We start from the raw sequence: 22,472 nt of genomic DNA on the forward strand, positions 1-22,472 counted from the left end.
TCAATATGAAAATAGATGGACACAACTACACTAATGACACACGGAAGTAGTCAGAATTATGTTCTACGGGCGCCTGGGTGGCTCAGATGGTTAAGCGACTGCCTTCGGCTCAGGTCATGATCCTGGAGTCCCGGGATCGAGTCCCGCATCGGGCTCCCTGCTCAGCAGGGAGTCTGCTTCTCCCTCTGACCCTCTTCCTTCTCGTGCTTTCTATCTCTCATTCTCTCTCTCAAATAAATAAATAAAATCTTTAAAAAAAAAAAAAAAGAATTATGTTCTACATGTAGGATCATCATGAATGTGACAACAGCAAATGCAGACTGATTCCAGAGTGTTATTTTAGTGATTCAAAATTCACAAACAACATTGCCGTTGGTCACATGGTTTTCTGTAACAATGAACTCTTGGTAAGGTTTCCAAGCAAAACAGAATATATACAATCTTACCTCAGTTGACATAGTTCATTCTCAGAAAATTCAGTGTATTTCGAAACCAGGCAAAATTACTGTGTGTGTGTGTGTGTGTGTGTGTCTGTATGCACAGACTTAGGTTCTGAGCTCAGATAAAGAGTAGTTCAGGTGATATTAAAAAGTCGTTTGAGATAGAGGACAATTCTTTTTTTGTTCCTGGTTACTCTATCCATTTTAGGACATCTGACATCTCTGGCCTCCTTACATTAATGCTTCTTCACCCTGGTTATTGTGAAAACCAGGCAAAAAGCACCCACAAATTTCCAAAATAACAGTTGGGGAAGTCCTAAGTTATTTGAGACTACTGCCATCAGACTAGGACAAGCACGGTATCTCTACCTCCCTCCCCTTAGCTGTGGAAGGCTGTTAGAATCAAGGGATATCTTAAACAGGACTGACTTTCTGAATCAGTAAGAAGCCACCACAGCCAAGGCACCATGGGAACACCTAGTTCCCAGTGTGATCTAAGCAGGCCCTTCCATCCATAAACTGGCCCAGATGTGATAGTTGCAATGTCAGATAGCTGGAGATAGACCTCACAAATAAAGGACTCTTATTTTGAAGTTAGCAAATGAGGGCTCACATCCATTCATGCAACTCTAGGATCAGGGCCACCTTGCAGGTGTTTGAGTGGCTGTTTTAGAGCTGAAATAGGCTGACCCAGGTTCCATTGTGTTAATCTGGTGAGATCTCTTCACGTTAAACTTAACCAAGAGAACTCATTTACTCCCAATGAGAAGGTAGTGTTTACATGATTTATTAATTTCAAAATTACCAAATGCCATTTCCTCCATGTAAATCTGAATAGGAGACACGTTAAAGTTAGTGCTTGGAGGAATTGTGGGGAAGGTGAGATGTAGGGAAAATACGGGAAAAGAGTCATTTTGGCAACAGCTAATTCTCAAAAGAGCTCCAAAATTGATGGCCCATCTACTCCTTATTGCATCTCTCAACACAGATATATTGTTTCAAGCTGGTAACTCCTGAAACGGCTGGAGAAACTATTTTATTTTGCTCTAAATTTTGCCTGTTAGCAAAACCAAATTCTCCAGATTTGCACAGAAGGGATAAAACTTCTGTGAATACATGCCAATGTTCAGTCAGCTGTTCTCATTTTTCAACATCCCTATCCAGATTTTTTTCTCACTCCACCCACAGAGAAAGAGGAAATATGGTCAGAAGTTGCTTTTGCAGCAACGGACAAAACGTTTCTCCCAAAGCATCACGATGTCTGTGTGTGTGTGTGTGTGTGTGTGTGTGTGTGTGTGTGTGTGTGTGTGTGTGTGTGAGAGAGAGAGAGAGAGAGAGAGAGAGAGAGAGAGAGAGAGACAGAAATAGGGATAGAGCTAGAAGGAGAGAGTTAGTCCATTCAGTTCTGGAAAACAAAACATCCATTGCTCCAAGACAAGGAAAACCTTATAAACTGATAAACTGGTGAGGTCTTTATCACAGAGTTCTTTTCACATCATTATGACTTGCAGTTTACAAAGCATTTCCACAAAAATGATTTCATTTTATCATCACTACAAACCCCTGGCATAGGTATTATTGTCTCCCAATTATGGATAAGGAAATAAAGGCCCAAAGATGTTCATAACTTCCCTTAAATCACAACAGTGAGTAACTAGGAGACCAAAAGACCAGGTCACCTGACTCCAGGTTTAGCACCCCTTTTTATGTTACTTATCCATACAAATTGAGTTTTTTTAAAATCATCATACCGGCAAGCTAAGCAGAAATGCCCACATAGATGTAATATGTAAAGGTATCCAACCATTTTTCAGATGGTTGTTTTATAAAAATATTTTGAAGATAGCTAATTTCTGTATCTCAGTATGTAAAACAATAAAGTTCTAAGAATAAGAGTGGAATTTTCTGAGGTACCAAACTGGATTGGCTTGGAAAAATTGAAGATTTCAAACTCTACCTTTAAGGAAAAGCATCAGTAAGATATCAAATAGCCTGTGATTTTAATTGACAGTTAATGTGAGGCTACTACATGGCTCAGTCTGTTAAGTGTCTGACTCTTGATTTCAGCTCAGGTCATGATCTCAGGGTCCTGGGATCCAGGACCGCATTGGGCTCCCTGCTCAGCAGGGAGTCTGCTTGTCCCTTTCCCTCTGCCCCTTGCCCTGCTTGTGCTTTTTCTCTCTCTCTCAAATAAATAAATAAAATCTTTTAAATAAACAAATAACATTTAATGATAATGGCTAGAATATGATAATTGTGAGAATATGTATGAAGCAAATAATTATAAAATGTTCAACATATTTTTCACATATAAATTCTTTTAAAATGTAATTTTATAACGTTTTGGCTTGTATTGAAAAAAATGCAAATTCTTTCATTTGGCTTTCTGCTTTACACATAGATGTCTTTCAAAGTGTAGAACTCTCCTTAATCATATCTTCATTACAAAGATGGGTCAGTGGGCTATGTGTTATAGGGAGAGCTTGGCCTGTTGGGCACCCTGTACCTAGTATTACAGGATCATGAGGTTATCCTTCATGAAAGTTTATTTCAAACCAGATTGTCTAGACTCTAGGACATTTCTAAGTCAGGACTGAGGGACTCCCTAACAGGTATCTGCCACTTCCCTGGCATGAACTTCTCAAGCTTGGCATGGCATCTCAGAGTTGGAGAATTTAGTGCCTTCCCACGGGCTCAGTGTGCATTGTACGTCTGAGAACACGGTATTGATTATTCCTTACTATAGGTTAGCACTGTGTTAAGTGTTTTCATCCATTTTTGTATTCTATCCTCACATATTCCTGTGAGGTGGTATTTCATTTAGGGTAATGCTAGCAGCTCTCAAAAAAGAAATCTGTAATTTCAGAGCTTTGTACAATAGAGATTTATTTCTCAGAGCAAAATCGGGCAGATGTTTCCTAGTCTGCAGGCAGTCTTCCTCCATGTGGTGACTCAAAGGTCAAATCTCCTTTTACCATGAGAGGCTAAACTTTCCTAGAGCAGGGATCAGCAAACTCTGGCCTGTGGGCTGATTCTGGCTGCCAACTGATTTTCAATGATCCATGAGCTAAGACTATTTTTCAAAGTTTTAAATAGTAGCAACAACAACAACAACAAAATATATAGTATTTTGTAACATAAAAATTTATATGAAATTCTTTTTGTTGTTGTTTTTTTTGTTTTTTTTGTTTTTTTTATTTTTTATTGTTATGTTAATCACCATATATTACATCATTTGTTTTGGTGTACTGTTCCATGATTCATTGTTTGTTCATAACACCCAGTGCTCCACGCAGAATGTGCCCTCCTCAATACCCATCACCAGGCTGACCCATCCCCCTCCCTCTCCCCTCTAGAACCCTGTTTGTTATTCTGGTGTCCCTACATAAAGCCTCTCTGGAACATAGCTATACTTATCTGTTTATATATTATCTGTGGCTGCTTTTGCAGTACAAAGGCAGAATTGAGGAGTTGCCACAGAGATTGTATGACACACAAAGCCAAAAAATATTTACTCTCTGGCTGTTGTGGATTGAACATGTACCCAAAAATTCATATGTTGAAGCCCTAACACCCAATATGATGACATTCATAGGTGGGGCCTTTGGGAGTAGAAGACATCAGGAAGGTGGGGCTCCCATGATGGGATCAGTGTCTTTATAAGTAAAAGAAAAGAACCAGAGCTCGCTCTCTCTCTCTCTTTCTCCCTCTCTCTCCACTGTGTGCAGACAGAGTATGAAGGGCGACCATCTGCAAGCCAGGAAGAGGGCCCTTACCCAGAACCCAGCCATGCTGACAACTTGAACTCAGACTTGGAGCTTGTGAAGCATAAATGTTTCTCTGAGTCATCCAGCATACGGTATTTTGTAATGGCAAACCAAGCTAAGACACTGGCCATTGACATAAAAAGTTTGCTGACCCTGGCTCTAGAGTTTCCTCATAGACTGAGTTCTATCCACAGAAGAGTGGGGAACACATTCCAACCCAGAGCTTAGAGAGGTTAGTGGCTTGCCCAAGGCTTTATGATTCCATGGTGTATACCCAGGATCCAAACACAGGTCTCTTGATCTCACAGGCCAAAATCTTAACCTTGTTTCTTTACTATTAGACTCTTGAATCTCCCCACCAGTGCATTCATTCATGAATTCCCATACTGTACGCATCTTTGGGAAACCAAGGATGTCAGGCAAATACGCCTCATCACATTATTTTAAATTAATGTGCATTGAGCTCTAGTCATGCTCTAATAGTAACTTCAAGAAAATGAGAAGTGTTTAGTATGAAATATAAAAACCGAGTGTGGTTCTGCGTGTAATGACAATGTGCCAACCAGTTAATAAATCTTCAGAATAATAGCACTGCTTCCAATAATGTTTTATATTTCAAAATGATTAATTTTTAACAGTACTTTATATCCCTTGTGTAAAATGTCTCAGATCCCATGGGATAAGCAAACCAATCTCCATGTTACTATGAAACAGAAATAAAATATTATAGGATTTTCTGATGACTCTGAGGAGTTGAATGGCTCCTTTGGGACTGCAAAGTTAATTAAAATGAGCATAGAATTGCTATACTCTATTATGGCACAATTATGATCTCCCTTCCTTTTTTTTCTTTTGTTCTCTCCTTAAAGACTTTACAATGAAGGTCAAAGTGAGAAAAATAGCTTTTTTTCCCCAACTTTGTTTTTGAATGAAATGAGTTCTACTCTTTTCTATGTATGTATTTAAAAGAAGCCAAGTTTTTAAAAAATAAAATTAAAAAAAATTTAATTAAAAAAAAGGGGGCACCTGGGTGGCTCAGTCATTAAGCGTCTGCCTTCAGCTCGGGTCATGATCCCAGGGTCCTGAGATCGAGCCCCGCATCGGGCTCCCTGCTCAGCAGGAAGCCTGCTTCTCCCTCTCCCACTCCCCCTGCTAGTGTTCCCTCTCTCACTGTGTCTCTCTCTGTCAAATAAATAAATAAAATCTTAAAAAAAAAGGGCGCCTGGGTGGCTCAGTCGTTAAGCATCTGCCTTCGGCTCAGTCGTGATCCCAGGGTCCTGGGATCAAGCCCCGCATCGGGCTCCCTGCTCTGCGGGAAGCCTGCTTCTCCCTCTCCCACTCCCCCTGCTAGTGTTCCCTCTCTCACTGTGTCTCTCTCTGTCAAATAAATAAATAAAATATTTTAAAAAATAATAATAAAAAATAATAAAAGAAGCCAAGTTTTGCTAGCTTACAATTCCTTGGAGATCACCACCTAATGTATAGGGGGATAAAAGAATTCGAGAGAAATGGTCATGAAACACTCATAATCACAATTGCCATAGGTTTTCTCTACCTTATATTTAGACCTGCAGAACAAGCTTAGACAAACTGGTCAATATTGACACAGTATCAGAAAAATTAGAGACAATATCTTGATTTTCATGTACTAGACTGGACACATAAATAGAACTCTTCCTTTAAAAATATTGTATTTAAACTATACTCCAGATGTCTTTCTGGCATTGGTAATTATCTACACACACACACACACACACACACACACACACACACACGTCATATCCCCAATAAATGAAAGAAGACTTTCATTTAGATGGGGCCACTGAGTCTAAGGTACAAAGAGTGTTCCACACTCTTCCTGACCCATATTCTAAGGTACAAATGATAAAGTCCCTCAATTCTGTGGGACTAGGAAAGGTAGAATAGGCTGGTTCCAAAAAAGAACCAAAAGCCTTTTGATGTTGACAGGAAGTACTATATAGTATTCATTAAGACTGGAAGAACCCCAAAGTTCATGAGTGAAAAGAATTTACCCAGCATACTTAAAACTTTATGTGTTATCTCATTTATTGCTTAGAGCAAATTATCACTATTTTACAGATGGGAAGCTGAGGCTCTTTGAGGCCAAAATGCCTTTCCACGAACACAAGCTTGATTTTTAGTAGACAAAAGATTCTAACATACATCTTTCTGACACATCATGTTGCCTCTAATGTGATGACCACTCCTTCTCCACCCACATGTCACCCCACTGACCTGTCAGTTCTTCCTAGCAGCAATGATAGAACATAGCTTGGCTTTTGCAAGTCACTGGTGATGGTTATGCACCTTTCAAATCTATCACATGACAGGACAAACACTATCTGGGGAGCTCTTTTTAGTCCTAGATATCAGAAAAATGTGCTCTGAGTAGGATAAATAATAAAGATAATTTATTGGCACGCATAATTATTATAAGAATTAACATCTAATAAACCTCTACTTACTAGCTCTAAGATGACTCTAAGGACCTGTTTTCTTTGTCTTTCTTCTTCAACTTCTATAATGTCCATTTCATTCCAAAGCTTGCCTCTTCAATATTCAAGAAGGAAAACAGAAACACCCAGAAATACATGGTTCATCTTTCACATTGAATAGTAAAGGGAGTAGCTTCATCCCGACAATCTTTACAAATCTTAGATGTGTTTTGATTAAATAATCTTATATGACATGCCCAACCCTGAACTGACTATTGTCTCTGGGAATGTAATCATTTGTTTCAGTCTCAATAATATGCTCCAGCCTTGAAGTATAGGAGAAGTCCATTTCGGGGAGGCTTCATGGACCCACAAATAAAGACCAAGGGCTACTAAAAAGAAAAAAGAGGGATGGATGTTTCAGAAGTCTTTTAGTCAGAATAGGGTAGATTATGTTATAGTAACAAATGACCCCAAGTCTTAGTAGTCTAAAACAACAAATGTTCACTTCTTGCTAACTTTTCACCTTTGCCAGCTGGGAATTCTGCTTTATGTCATCATTACTTTCACTGCAGGACCCAGGTTGACTGAACAGACACATTCTGGAACACTGTCAAATAGGCCGGATGAGGGAGAAGAGAACGTAAAGAGATATGTCCACTCTTAAAGACTCTTCACTTTTGATCAAAGGTCAAGAGCAAGTCACATGGTCACATGTAACTTCAAAGGATGAGGGGATCTTTAATGATACTGTGTTCATGGAAGGGAAAAGCTAGACTTTTTATGGGGAGCCTTCATAAGCATTCCTAGGAATAATCAACAAATAGCCATCATATCTACTCTGAGTTAGAGAGAGAGATGTTCTGAGTTTCAACACCACCAAAGGACTTAAGGAGGACAATGTTATAAACCTGAAGAATTCCAGGTCTCCCTAAATGGGAAGGAAGATGAACTGCTCTCGGGTATTCACTGAATTCTTATCTCCTTCACTGATATTTCCATTGCATACTAACAGTTGCATCACAAAGCTTATACCAGGACAATCAACGACAATGAATAAAATACATAGAGCTAGGATTAGATCATAAAAACACTCTATCTTCAGTTTTATGGCTAGGCAACAAATTCAAGTATCTGACTGATATTTCTTTAGAACTCATGAGCATCCCATTTATTCCAGTTAATGGAAGAGATATGATCAGAAAAGAGCAGGGGCTAATTTTAAATTTAACTTGAAAACACCACTGATACAAGATTTAAGAAACTTATCTGGGTGCTCTCAGAGTGCATTATCAAAGATCTCTTTTCTTCCATTCCAACAACAACAACAACAAATTTTGTGAAGCCCTGGCCAAAAGAATTTAAGCTCTGTAATTCTGATTTAAAAATCAATCTTGAAAAGCGATTGAGAGGATAAATAAAAATAAATGAGAAATAGAATGGCCTAATAGAAAAGAGGAATTCCAAGACATTGTCCAATGAAGAAGTCTGGAGGGTGGCCTCTGATGAAAAATGGGAGAGGAAAAAATCAAGTCTTGATCCACTCTTCCTTTGGAAAATAAGCAATAATGCCAACAAAAGAAAATTTTATTTTCAATGTTATTGTTTCTTCTAGTAAATGAAAATGAGAAGCTTAATGACTTTGGGAAAACCCATCACTTGAATGATGTCATATGATTTTATGAAATGGGAAGTGAAATGAAGAGTTTTCTCATGTGTACACACCACATTCTGGATCTTACGGAGTTTGATGATCTACTCTAAGATTTTCCTTTAGTGATACCCATCCAGTTAACTGTAATAGCTTCTCCTAGCCTAGGAAAAATACTCTTTCAATCTTAAATGCTTAAAAGTGTTTATTTCTTACTTCATTCAGTGAATATGTGTTACAGCCCAACTGTGCACTGTTGAGGAGATAGGAAGAGCGTGGTGAACAGTACACACAAGAGTTCATATTCTGAACTCCTTTCTTCTGTAAGCAACGATCTTAGGGTTTTGACCTGGGCTCATGTCCCATGAGCTAGGGACTGGTATAAAAGTCGGTTGGTTCATGACTGTGGGGTTGAGACTCATGGAAATTTCCAAACTCAGCATTCAAGGTCAAAGGGAATGTAGTAACTTCAGAAAACCTTGAAATAGAAAAGGAAAAAAATCCCAAGGTTCTAGGTGGCATGATGTTCAGACAGAACAAGGAGTCAAAAGAATAACAACAGAAAATGTTGTTAACTATCAGGCTAGTTAGGAGGCTGGCATAGTTCTAACTTTAACATAATAGCCCATTTAAACTTCACAAGATGGCTATGAAGGAAGTGATTTTATTATTCCTATTTTACAAGTGAAAAAACAGGCATAGAGTTCCAGAAACTAAGTATTTACTCAAGATCATATCCAACAGCCTAGCTCCAGAGTTTGTGCTCTTAACCACATAATGCCACAGATAAAAGTAAAATGGAACAAACAGATTCATTTCCTATATATAAGGGCTGGATAATATTAGACTTACATGGATTATCTAAGGTATTAGAACATTAACCAGATTTCCATTTACAGAGCATTGGTACCAACTTGCCTACATAGGAAGTAAACCATTTATTTCTGGAGAGACATTTGATCAGCCTAGAAGCACTGGAGGTTTACAAAAACCAGATCCATATTAGACTAATTCTAGCAACTTTGAGGATGCAAGTTTTCCGAGACTAGAGGCCAAGTATCATATTTATCTTGATAATGCATGGAGTTAAAAGGAATAATGATTATAGAACAAATGAATACATATATGAATGAACTATGAATGGCCACAGTTTTTTTTTAATATTTTTTAATTTTTTATTTTTTTTAAGATTTTATTTATTTATTCATGAGAGACAGAGAGAGAGAGAGAGAGAGGCAGAGGAAGAAGCAGGCCCCCAAGGAGCAGGGAGCCCGATGCGGGACTCGATCCCAGGACTGCGGGATCATGACCTGAGCCGAAAGCAGACGCTTAACCATCTGAGCCACCCAGGCACCCAGTTTAATTTTTTTTTTAAACTTCTACTTTCTTAAGCGATTATTGATGTTTTTTATAAAGAGACATTTTTCAATGAAGCAAAATAAATAGCAATTACACAATTCCTAGAAGAGTTCAGAATGTTTTAAGAATGCACATAAGGATACACTATACTGCTTGCTTCCTCCAGCCTTCTATGGGATTGGAGAATGGTGCATTCATGCAATGGTGATTCATTCATCTGATTCATCAGATGAACCCAATGTTATTAATTGAAAACATATCCCTCTGCACCCTTAATTAATTTTCCAACCTCTGCTCTATTTCAGGTGCTCAAGCTCTGGAACCAAAACAAAATAAAACAAAACAAACAAATAAACAACAACAAAAAAGTCTCACACACCTATCAAGAGAAATTTTGGGTTGGGAACATAGTCAGTGGTATATATTTATTCAAATGTTCCAATTAACTAAGAGCACAGGCTCCCACAGTCTCAGGATGTTTTGATAGATAAAATCCAGGCTGCTTAGTTTATCTAAATTTCAGATAAACAATAATTTTCTTAGGATAAGTATGTCCCAAGCATTGTATGTTTGTTTGTTCAATTTGCTTTGCCATATCTGACAAGCCTGTTACCAAGGTTTAAGAAGGGCTCCACTGGGAGAACACTGCAGCACCAAACACGCATGTTTGCCTCTATTGGTTCTGCTATCTTGAGGAAGTTGCCTTGCCCCACTGAACCTCAGTTCCTTTATTTGCAAAAGAAAAAGAGTTGGAACTAGTTGAATTCTGAGGACCCTTTCTTCTGTATATGTCTAGATTCTAGTAGTCTCTAAGAGAGTCTGGACTACATGCAAAGAAAAGAAGTATGATGTCATTGTTTCTAAAATGTCCTGTGAGGCGGAGAAATTGTGAAGCATTCACTTACTATCATTCTCCCCAAGGAGAGGAAAAAAAACAACAGCAAATTAGACAGAAGATGATGGCAGGACAAGGCTGTCTTCTGGAGAATGCCTAAGAGGTAAGAGAGTATGCCCTGGATGTCCTCCTCTCTAAAGGCTCCTGCTGTTCTCTTTGGAGGTTACCATTTGTTCCACCCACAGGGTTCCAAAATTAAGAACTGGCCTCCAATGTGGGGAAAAATGATTTATAAGAAGCTAAAAAACACACAGACCTGTGGATTTTGGGGTGAGAGAAGTACCTCATAAGCAAATATAGGGTTAAGTGGAATGTTCCTCTGGGAACTATATTTTTTAATGAACGAGAACTCAGTCAAAGCATGAATGTGATTCTGCAACAAAGGCCCCACAATTGCTATGCCTTAATCACAGTAGAATAAAAAGTTAGACACAGGAGGTGGACAGGTTCACCTTCTTTTGGCCACTGAGGACTGAAGTGTTAAAGCACAGACTCTCCATCAAGCTTGTCCATTCAGAGGATTCCAATCCCATCTAATCTTGTAGGCTGCCCTGGGTATCTTCCAGAAGCTGTCAGCCCTGTTCATATTTCCTGAGTCATATACACAGGGCAGTGAGCAGGATGGAATCAGAAAATACAATTTGCAATCAGGGTTTTTCAGTCCTGACACTGTTGATGTTTGGGTAGAATACATCCTTGTTGTGGATGAGTGTTCTGTACATTGTAGCATGCTCAGCATCACACCTGACTGCTATTCAGGAGATGGCAGTGGTGCATCTCCTCTATCCCTAGTGGTGACCCCAAAAATGTCTCCAGACCCTTCTAAATGTCCTCAGGGAGAAGGGAAGGCAAATTCAATCAAATTAATCCAGGAAAGGAGCAACTTAGACTCTCAGGGAGGGAATTAGACTCTGGTAAGAGAAAGGCCACAAATAAATACGTAAAAGGTGTCCGTATTTCTTCTCACTGTGGTTGTATCTTTCTCATAGTGATAAAGACAACCTCATATAAATTTGTACAGTTTACTCAAGCACCATAAACATTTAAGGCATACAAAATGTGTTGACTATAAATGTTGTTTTGCTGTCTCTAGATGAACATTTTATTTGAATGTTGCCTTCCTGATTATCCACTCTCAATTTGATCATTAGCCCTCAAAATGCCACAGTGTTTTTTGCATACAACAGATTGCTTTCATTGGTCTATAAATTCCTTCAAGATCTAGCCCCTGCCTACTCCACTGAACCTCCTTTTCTCTTTCTACCACACAAACATTCTCAAAATGCATCTATGCTATCACAATGGTCAGTCTCTCAGCCTGGAATGCACATCTCCTCAACAGACTGTGAGCTCACTGAAAACAGACCGAGTCCTCCTTTTATTTTCAACACCAAGCAAAGGCCTGGGGAAGTAACGTGTGCTATTTTTTATAAAGAATGAAATAAATTAATAAAAACTCTAGAGAACTCTTAGATGGCACCTCTACTTTCTCTCAGGAGACAAATCACCTCTAATTCTTCAATGAGTTCCTCCTTATGTGTCAAAGCTAGATACAGACTTGATTCCAAGAATAAGTGTTCTCCATTTTTTTTTCTCTGAAAATCTAAAATTCTGATGATTGGTTAGAAAATGAGAATGGGATTCTTGTGTATTTATGACCCTAATTAATTTTAGGTGTTCAGTAGAAGGGTCTGCTGTGTAATGAGTCAGAAATAAAAAGTGAAAAGAGAAAGTTGTGCCGAAGAGTCAGGTGCTTTCAAACTTTTCTGGATTTAGGTAGTTTGGATGGGGGCAGGGGGTGGGGGTTGTGGTGAAGAGAGTAGAGTGATGAGATGTTTACCTTAAAAAGATTAGGTCTAGTCATACAAAAATAAATTCCTTTGGAAATAAGCTGGAAAATCATCATGAAAGACTAAGACACCTCACTAATTCATTATAATAGAATTCTATGGGCTTTTTTAGTTTGTTTTGGGGTTTTTGTTTTGTTTGCTTTGTGTTTTTTGCCAAGGAGGGCTCCCCTCTCACCCACAGTGTTCCATTTCAAAATCTGAATACTATACAGTGACCTTAGGGACCAATGAGGCCATTGCTTTTCTTTACCAAAAGAGGAAACTGGCAATACAAAGATTCTAGTTTTAGGAGTGAATTAAAATTTTTCTTTTTTCATGCCACATTAACAATATTTTTGGTATAAGGGAGGATGGAAAATGTAGTGTCCTATCAATTCTCTATAGCTAATATGAGCCAAGAAAATAATCTAAATAAAGTCCAGTGGCAAAGAAAGCATGAATCATAAAGCAAAGAAATGCCAAACTAAGCCATGTTTCATCAGTCACCAAAATTAATCCTGCATTTCATCAACTCATGCAGCCTGTGTCCAAAGAATGTTCTGGGAGGCATATAGATTACAATGAAGGACTGAAATAAAACACTAAAGTTGCATTTTATTTTCTAAACATGTGTATTTTCCACTGGTAATCAATGAGAATCTGAGAACAAACCTCTAGCTAAAAGAGTGTTTCACCTACGAACTACTACAAAATGCTATAGTGAGGTAGATAGCCTTTAATGCAGGAGTTTGCAAACTTTTTCCTTCAAGGATCAGATAGTAACTAGTTTAGGCTTGCAAGTGTATGGTGTCTGTTGCAACTACTCAACTCTGCTTTTATAATGAGAGAGCAACCACAGACAACACTAACAAATAGGTGTAGCTATGTGCCAATAAAACTTTATTTACAAAAAGAGGCAGTGGGCCCCATCTGATGGGAGGGCCACAGGTTGGTATCCACTGCTTCTTTAATGTATCAGCCCACCCAGAACTGAGAGCACTGATAAGAAATAATGTGGAGTTTGCTATTCTTTCCTAATTTCTCAATAGATACATGTTTGCAGTCAATACCTCACAGTCATTAATTTAAAATGGAACCTCCAGCGACTCTGAACTGGCAATTAGTTAAAACAAGGTAAACGTGTAAAATGCCTGACAGTTAGCTATCTGATCTGCATCAATCCACACGTATTAAGTCAGTGAAAGAGCAGAAATGTAATTTTCCAGAACACACAACCCTACCGCTCTGCACGCCTCTAATGAGGGAAAGCTAATTATTTTATTATCTTAACATAAACCTCCCCAAATTAAATATTTCCAGGGTTATAAACAGTTTGCCTCTGAGCTTCACAAAAAGCTTAAAACCAGCCATTTCACTTTGGCAGACAATACTCATGTTCTAAAGGTTCAAATAAAGAAGAGTCCAGAAATAGTGAAAGAAGCTGGAATAGCCTTCATCGTTCTTTCTTTAGATTCAGCTCTAATTTCATCAGTGTTAATTGATTTTATTTGCACCTATTATACATTTTCATTTTGCCTCTTTCATAAATCAAATAAGTAAATAAATAAATTTGTACCTGTTACACGTTTTCATTTCATCTTCTTCATAGATTAAAAAATACATATATTTATTCCCCTTACAAAAGGGGATTGATTCAGTTATTTGATCATTAACCCTTTCTTAGTTCTCTTCTCCTCCAAGCTAAATAAATCAACTGTTTTTATTCTTCTTTCCAAAATCTATGTTGCTGGATCTGCCAAAATTTGTCATGACAAACCCATTTGGGTAAGAATTTTCTCTCAATTTATTTAATTCCATGGAATTAAATTTCAGGATAAGAGACAGAGTGATAGGCCGAATAACCAAGTTTGGCTCCTACACAGTCTACTGTTGAACCCGTAAAACCCTAGTGTTATCACATTTAACTCTTTGTTCTGTGGTCAACAAAAAGCCACACTTCTTTTAAGCCACCAAGTACAGATAAGTCATAAACATCTGTTCCATGATCATTGGAGTTCATTCCTTTCCTATGTTTCTTCAGGGAGAGATATCAAGCCAATTTTTAATTTTCATTACCTGTTTCTGATAAGATGCACTCATATGTAAATGTTTTCATTTTCCCCCAAATGTAAAATACTTCTCATTCATAATGATTTTTTTAAAAATTCCCTTATTTTTCACAATATTCAGTGCAAATGCATGGCCAATTACTACCCGTATTTCCTATTCTTAATTGAAGTTCAAAGCCTTCAATTGCCTAAAATAAATGAGTTCTCTTGGAACTTTGGTGGCAGAGGATACACCAATGATTGCTATCTTCAAGAATGCCTGCCATCTCAAGGAGGCTAAAGTCAAAGAAGGGATGTGTTTCCCCCACTTGATTGTTCCCTCAGGGAGGAAACTGTGGCAAATGAAAATCCATTACCAATTCCTTTAGCATCTCTTAAAGATAAGCTCATGGCAAAGTCACAGAGCCCCAAAATCTCCCAGATAAGCCTATATGAAGGTATTCCATGCCTGCTCAAATCCTCACATTTATTATGTATCCTTATATGAAGTTCTTAAGAATTATTTATGGAAAGAAGGAAGGAGAAAAAAATCATTTATATTATTTATATGATAACAGTTCCCTTAGTACAACTGACCAGTGTTATGTTTTCTTATCAGTTGCTTTAAAATTTAAAATGCATGAGTAGCCATCTGGAATTTTTTTAAATAAAATTGGAAAAAAGGGCTGTGATAATCTACTTGTCACATTAACTAGATGAGTAAGAGTATTAGATTTGATGAAGGATGTAAGTGAACACTACTTTTTTTTAAGATTTTCTCAATATACTGTATTTTTATTTCCAAGTCTTTCAATTAAGTTTCTGAGCATCCAAATACCATATCTGAGTTTTTTGTTTGTTTCTACATTTGTTTGTTTCTTTTTTTATTGTCAGAAGACTCTAAGAATACATGAAGGTGTGGGCACAAGGAAATGTTTGGGAATGACTGTAATTTGCCTAGAGGTTTAGGAACAAAGTTAAAGGGTGCATGTCTTTTCTGAATGAGAGAAAATAGATCTCTGAGATCCAGGCTCAGTTCTTCTCAAAATGTCTATCTCATCGTGCTGTCTAGGTAAGCAGACTACAGAGTATTAAAATAAAGCAGAGTATTAAAAATTAAAAGGAATAAAAAGTTTTTAAAATGGTTTTTAAAAAGAAGAAAAGCTAAGGGAAATTTGGTTTCCAGTTTTCCGAAATTCAAAGGCCTTATCAGAATTCATAACACAATGTAACTTCCTAGTCTGCAAAGCTCACGTTCCTGAAGGCCCAGGGGGACTCAGCTTTTGAAGCTGCTGCCTACTCCTCTTGATAAGCTCAGTCTGCACTTTAACTGGAAAAAAGAAAAGCTAAGTAGAGAGAGAATCATTCTTTAAATGCTCAGGAAAGGGAAGAGACATTTGCTTTATCATTATGAATCCATCCTACCAGCTGTAGGTAGTGAAATTTAGCATTTGGTTGGACAACCCCTTAAAGAAGATCCAAGGAGGATCAGAAAGATACCCTGGGAAGAAACTGAAAATTATCAAATTCACAGAAGCATAGAATGGTGGTTGCCAGGGGCTGGAGGGAAGGGAAAATGGAGAGGTGATGGTCCAAGGGTACAAAGTTTCAGTTACACGAGATAAACAATTTCTGGAGATCTACTATACAACACAATGCCTATAGATAATAATACTGTGTTGTATACTTAAAATTTGCAAAATGGGTTGATCTTGTGGGAGGTGTTCCTGCACACGCATGCGCACACACACACACACACACACACACACACACGATAATAAAGGAGGAAACTTTGGGAGTGATGAATATGCTTATGGCATTGATGGTAGGGATGGTTTCACAGGTGTATAGTTGGCCCCAAACTCATGGAGTTGTATAAATTAAATACATACACTTTTTTTTTTTTTTTTTTTACCTTTCAATGATACCTCAATAAAGTGGTTAAAAAATTTTTGGCTGGTCATGGAAATGACACTCAAACCTTGGTTTTTGCTTCCTGGTTCAAGTATGAGGGGAATTTTGCCTCCACAACAGGCAGAGGAGAAAATATGGTAACACACTGAATTTTCTGTGGGTAATGAGAGATCAGAAATTTCAGGGACCAAATTGATTTTTAGAATTATCCTTAATGGTCAAAATAATTAAACCAGTTCTTCATGAAGGTCAATATCACATTTAAGGATATAAGGCTGTGTTTAGAAATTTGAAAAAAAAATAAGATTATTTCCACCAAACCTAGTAAAAGTCAAAATGTAGTCAAGTAGTATTTATAGAGTAGCCCAGTGTTGGGAATAGGCACTGGGAGAGGACGGGCATGAAGAATGAAGTTAGAAATGCTAGGATGATAATAAATAATTATAGGACATGGTTCTTGTTCATAAAGGGTTTGCATTAAATATAGCAGAGGAAAACAACACCTCTGTATTGAAAAAATAATAACCACAGGGAAGGGAAATAACTTTAATTGACAACCATGTGCTGAACACTGCATTGGGCACTTGATACATATTATCATCTTTTGTTATCCATTCTGTGAGTGGATAAAATATTCCATTTTACCAATAACTAAAGTGACACTCAGAGTTATTTATGTTTTGCAAATATGTCTTGCAAGATGCCTTAAGTGTCAACTGAGTATTAAAAAACCTTTAAAAGACAAGAGATTGAACCCTGGAATATCCATATTTGTGTGTGTGATGTGTGTATGTGTGTGTTTATGCATGTATATATATATATATATAAATAATATATATAGTATAAATTCTGTGAAATGTGCTTCTGTCAGTCTGTTTAGTCACCAAGGTTTTATGTGGGGCTTACAACATCTCTTTGCTATTTTCCAACTCCTGTTGTGAAGGCTGTAGCATGATGCTTACAGTACAAGCAGATTTTTAGTCTGAAATCCCAGCTTGACCACGTGTGAACTATATGTCCTTGTGCAAGTTACATAAGCTGCTTTTAGCTTTTCTCAACCATAAACGAGAGCTAATGATATCTACTCCACAACATTTGTGAAGATTAACTATTTAAACCCGAGCACAGTGACTAGTGTATACAAAAGCACTCAATAAAACTTTGGTGTTAATTTTATCCATTTGCGACTCTGCCTCCAACACTTTGAATTGTAATCAGCACAGCACACAATCAATAAATATTTGTTGATTGATTGCTTAGATGTATTATTCTCGCCTAATTTTTTTTTTTTCTGTAAAGATAAATCCCCTCCATGCCAGACAAGTATAAAAGGCATGGAAGGCTTAGCCTCTGTCCAAATTGACCTGCTTTGTGTGAGGAGGGGCTGGACCTTCACTTTGGCATGACAAAATGAGAATCAAACACATGTGAAGAAAGGCTAGACAGCCTGTCTGCTGAATGAATACAGCAGGCTTCTCTAGCAATGTGTTCTCCTTCAAAGAACTCAGATTCCATTAACTTGAGGTCAGCTTCCTTCATTGTACCTCTTGTTTGTCTCCCCTCCCCAGACATTTATTTTCCTGACATTGCAGGGATGAGTTGAGCAAACAAAGGAGAAATAGAGCTGTAACTAAATACTACCACTGAGTCAACAAGACCCCAGTGTGAAATGAGACTGCTCAAGTTATTATTTTACTTGCTTAAAGGAAACCCAGGGGCCTGGGTGAAAGAAGAGAACAGGAAGAAAGAAGGCCGTGAATGTGTGAACATGAACTACGCCCAAGTCTGGAGTCAATAATCCTCACTCTTTTTATAGAGATAGTAGCTACTTCCATTTGTTCTATTTCAAGAGCTACATGCCATTGCAAAGGATCCTATTAAAATGTCATCATTTCTACTGCAGGCAAAGCTAAAATTTATTGAGAAACTCCCATGGGCCAGTATTTGTGCACATCACTTTACATACATCACCACATTCAATCCTCATAATGGCCCTTGGAAGTGATAGGACCCCAATTTTCAGATGAGGAGACGGAGGCTCAGAACCTAACCACCAGCTGGAAAACTATGCTATTGTTGTACCAAGTCAGTCTGGCTCCAGAATGCTTATATCTTAATCTTAAAACTTGTAGCCATACAGGAATTCTTTGTGATGTTAATTACCTCTTGAAATGAGCAAACCTTCAGAGGATCTGACCATCTTTCTTGTTGCATGGAATTTTTGCTCATGGCCATATTTATAGCAAAGGGGTGTTTGTCTATACTTAATCACAATCAACCTACATTCTGTTCATCAACAGATAGTTTCTTGAGTGCCTTTTAGGTACTTGTTTAAGACTATCTGACTTTTTAAATGACTTTGTCTATAAATGGATACATGAAAAGTTTACTGTAGACATTCCATTCGTTAAAGCAGTAGTGTACAGATCACAAATCTGTTTTCACATGCATTCATTCATTTAGTTCTCAAACCAAAGCCCTAGGGTAAATTGGTTTTCTCCTACCATTCTCCAGTTGAGAATTAAGGATGTACATAGCTTGTTTATAGTAGGGCCAGAACCAAAATCCTGTGCTCTTCTGACTCAAGCCCAGTGCCTTTTTCCCTGAATCACAGCTATCTGCTATGATGACACTGCACTTGGAATCCATCTAGTACGAACCATCCCCTCCATCAGATGCTCCCTATCAGCGGACGAGCAAAGCATAGCGGCTGGGTTGGTGGTTCACTGTAACTAAATATTCATCAAAAGTGTGCACATTAACAGCCACACACGATAATTAAACCCAAATTAATTTCCTCAGTTAATACATGCCACAGAATTAAATTAAACCTCAACAGAAAACAGGGCAGACTGTAACTATTAATCCTCCCATAAGCAACAATAATTATTTTTGCAACATTTATTTCATTTGCATATATGATGTTACACCGCAAATTTTCACATACCAGTGACAATTCTCTCTGCTTTGCCAGACTGAGAATTAAGCAATATATTAGTTCACATAGTCTGTCAGCAAAAAATTTTCACAGATCTAGTTCAGGAGCAAACTGTTAACATTTGGGGCAGCCGAGTTCATTAATGCTAGTGCTATAATTCACAAGGGGACCTACTGATTGCAAATGTGTGTTTTAAAACATATACCCCATTCATGACTGAAGAATAATTTATGATATATGGAAAGTGCGTACAAGTTGCATATGAAATACTTCAAAAATTAATTTATCTATCATATGTAACTATTATGGAGATTAATCATGGTTTTCTCTGATTGGAAAATTATGTTTGTAAACTTCATTGATTTAATTTTTCAGTACATTCTTACTGGAGATGTCTTATGTAAGCAGAGCTACTGGTCGTGGGAATATAACAGTGCAAAAATAGCCACAGCTCCTTTCCTCAAAAATCTTGCGTTTAGTGGGAGACAGACAAAGCTATGGCTAGAGACTAAATAGTACATGTTAAAGTGTATAAGGCCCACTATAGGAAACAAAAAGTGCCTGAGAAATGAATATGAACCTGTTACTGGTTAGATTGTGAAGCTCATTTCACCTGTCTAAACTTTAGTTTCCTCATCTGTAAAAGCAGGCATGAGGTACAGATAAAAAAAATATTAATGATGATAATATCTGCTGCATTCAGTGCATGCTCTCAATATACCGAGCATTGTATTAAATACTTTGCATGTGTTTTTTTTTCCCCTTCAGCAATCCTATAAGGTGAAATTAACATTATTAGTATTGTCATCTTAGAGGGTTAGAGAGGTTAATTGGTCACACATCCAGTATGGATATGGCAGGTTCTGAATTTGGTTAAGGGGAATTTAGAGGTACTCTTATTTACTATTAAGTCATTTTGCCAAGTATGGAATTCAGAGACAGACATTAGCATACTTCTCATGCTACCTCATCAACAATCAGGACAGGGATGCCTGGGTGGCTCAGTCAGTTAAGCATCTGCCTTCAGCTCAGGTCATGATCCCAGGGTACTGGGATTGAGTTCTGCATCGGGCTCCCTGCTCAGTGGGGAGCCTGCTTCTCCCTCTCCCTCTGCCTGCTGCTCCCCCTGCTTGTGGGCTCTCTCTCTCTCTGTGTGTGTCAAATCAATAAATAAAATCTTAAACAAACAAACAAAAACCCAACCAGGACATTCACCAAAGAGTAACCAGGCTTTTTCGTTCCCAACTATGAACATTTTATATTTTAACTGGTAGTTCAACCATGACGAAACAACAAAACAAAACAAAAAGACAAAACACAACACATACTGAAACTCTTAATAACAAAAATGTTGTCTCTAGTGGGTACAGTTCTGCAGTTTTCATACAAAGCATATGCAATTATTGAGAAGAAACATATGTGAACTCAAGCACAGAGCTGTTTATTGGCAACTGATTAATATTTCCTTGGCTATGAGTTTATTGGGGAGTTATGAGTCCTTTATAAATAGAATCTAGAAGATTGTCACCCTCTCACTGCTCAAGTACCACATTTTATTAAGGAAATGGCAAAAAAATAAGGAAATGGAAAAAAAATCTGTGACTTTGGTCTAGGATAGCTACTAAGTAAATAAAAGAATTGGTTGTCTAACTGGAGTACTGCCAACTAATATTTTTCAAATATGCCTTAATACTTTATTAAATAGGCAAATAAATAAATAAAAGGACACAGAAAGAGAATAGTGTAAACAAACCTAGAGTCCTTTCATTGAGACTTTCACTGGTTGCAGCATATTGCAAAGATCGAGATCCCACAATTGCTCTAACATAGTCTATTTGCAAATGCAATGGATTCTGGTTTTTATTTTCCCAAATGAGAAGGAATTCACCTTCTAGTCTTATGTATCACTTCAGCTTCCTTGACAGAATCTCTCTCCTTCCTTCCAGTGTTTGCCTCTCCATCATATAAGAACCAGTCCTCCTTGTGATGGCTCCTGATTTCTGTGCGGGAATCAAGGTAGTTTAAGGGAAGTTTGTTATTTTCCAGAGGGGGTATGACCTAGGCAAGATGTGCTTCTGATTCCACTGGACAGCAGGGGTGGTTATTGCTACTTGCCAAGACTCTGAGCTAAAAGGGAGATTAGAATGGTATTGAAAGCCCACAAACCCAAATATTCCTTGACATAGAATAAATAAATAAACTGTGGTATGAACATACAATGGAATATGAGATCAAACCCTATAAATCACAGAGAATGTATAAACTGGTCAAAATGGTGAGCAGGCCTACTGTTGCAGCATCAAGCTGATGGCAGGAGGGTATTTGAAAATGGGATTACAATGCTGCATGGGTCAATACACTGGGGTTAACGCAAGATGATACATTATGCGAGAATGATGATGTGAAAGGCTTCCCAAGAACCTTCATAATGACAGGATGTTTTGCATCAAGAGAGCACTGGACCTGACCACGAGGCAGCAGATCTCACCTAAAGAGCAGTGGACAGAATATGAGGATACACTCTATCTTGAACCATATCTGAAAGAAATTATTTGGGAAAGAAAAGAGAGAGAAGAATGGGCGAAGAAATAATCATGGAGTTGAAATCTGTGGTTGCAGCTGCCCTCAAATATTTTTAAGAAGTTGGGTAAACCTGGGGTGCCTGGGTGGCACAGTCGGTTAAGTATCCGACTCTTGGTTTCAGCTCAGGTCATGATCTCAGGGTCTTGAGATAGAGCCCTGTGACAGGCTCCACACTCAGTGCAGAGTCTGCTTGAGACTCTCCCTCTTGCTCTGCCCCTCCCCCTGTGCACTCTCTCTCTCTCTAAAATAAATAAATAAAATCTTTTAAAAAAAAGAATTTGGGTAAACATGAAATGTACAATTTAGAATTATTTCAACTGCAAATGTATTACTTTAAATAAATGTGTATTGTAATTATTAAAAAAAAAAAGGACATAAACTACAACTGACCCTACAGCATGGATGGATCTCACAAATGGGAAGCTAGCTCGGAAAAGACAGAAACAAAAGAGTACTAGTTGTATGACAGCACTGCACTTACATAAAGTTCAAAGCCAGGCAAAACCAATCTGTGGCAGAAGTCAGGATAGTGTCCATCCTAGAGGCAGTACTGCCTGGCAGGGGCATAAATGGAACTTCTGGGGGCTGGCAA

General features: G+C 37.9%; 1 pseudogene; it reads left to right on the forward strand.

Moving 5' to 3' along the window:
* The first annotated feature begins 21,569 nt into the window (after nt 1-21,569).
* On the forward strand, nt 21,570-21,889 carry LOC114207644 (cytochrome b-c1 complex subunit 7 pseudogene; annotated as a pseudogene).
* The last annotated feature ends 583 nt before the right edge of the window (nt 21,890-22,472 follow it).

Source organism: Eumetopias jubatus, unplaced genomic scaffold (genome assembly GCF_037043125.1).
Source record: "Eumetopias jubatus isolate StellerSeaLion01/CBP00866 unplaced genomic scaffold, mEumJub1_p1.0 scaffold_1, whole genome shotgun sequence".
NCBI lineage: Eukaryota > Metazoa > Chordata > Mammalia > Carnivora > Otariidae > Eumetopias > Eumetopias jubatus.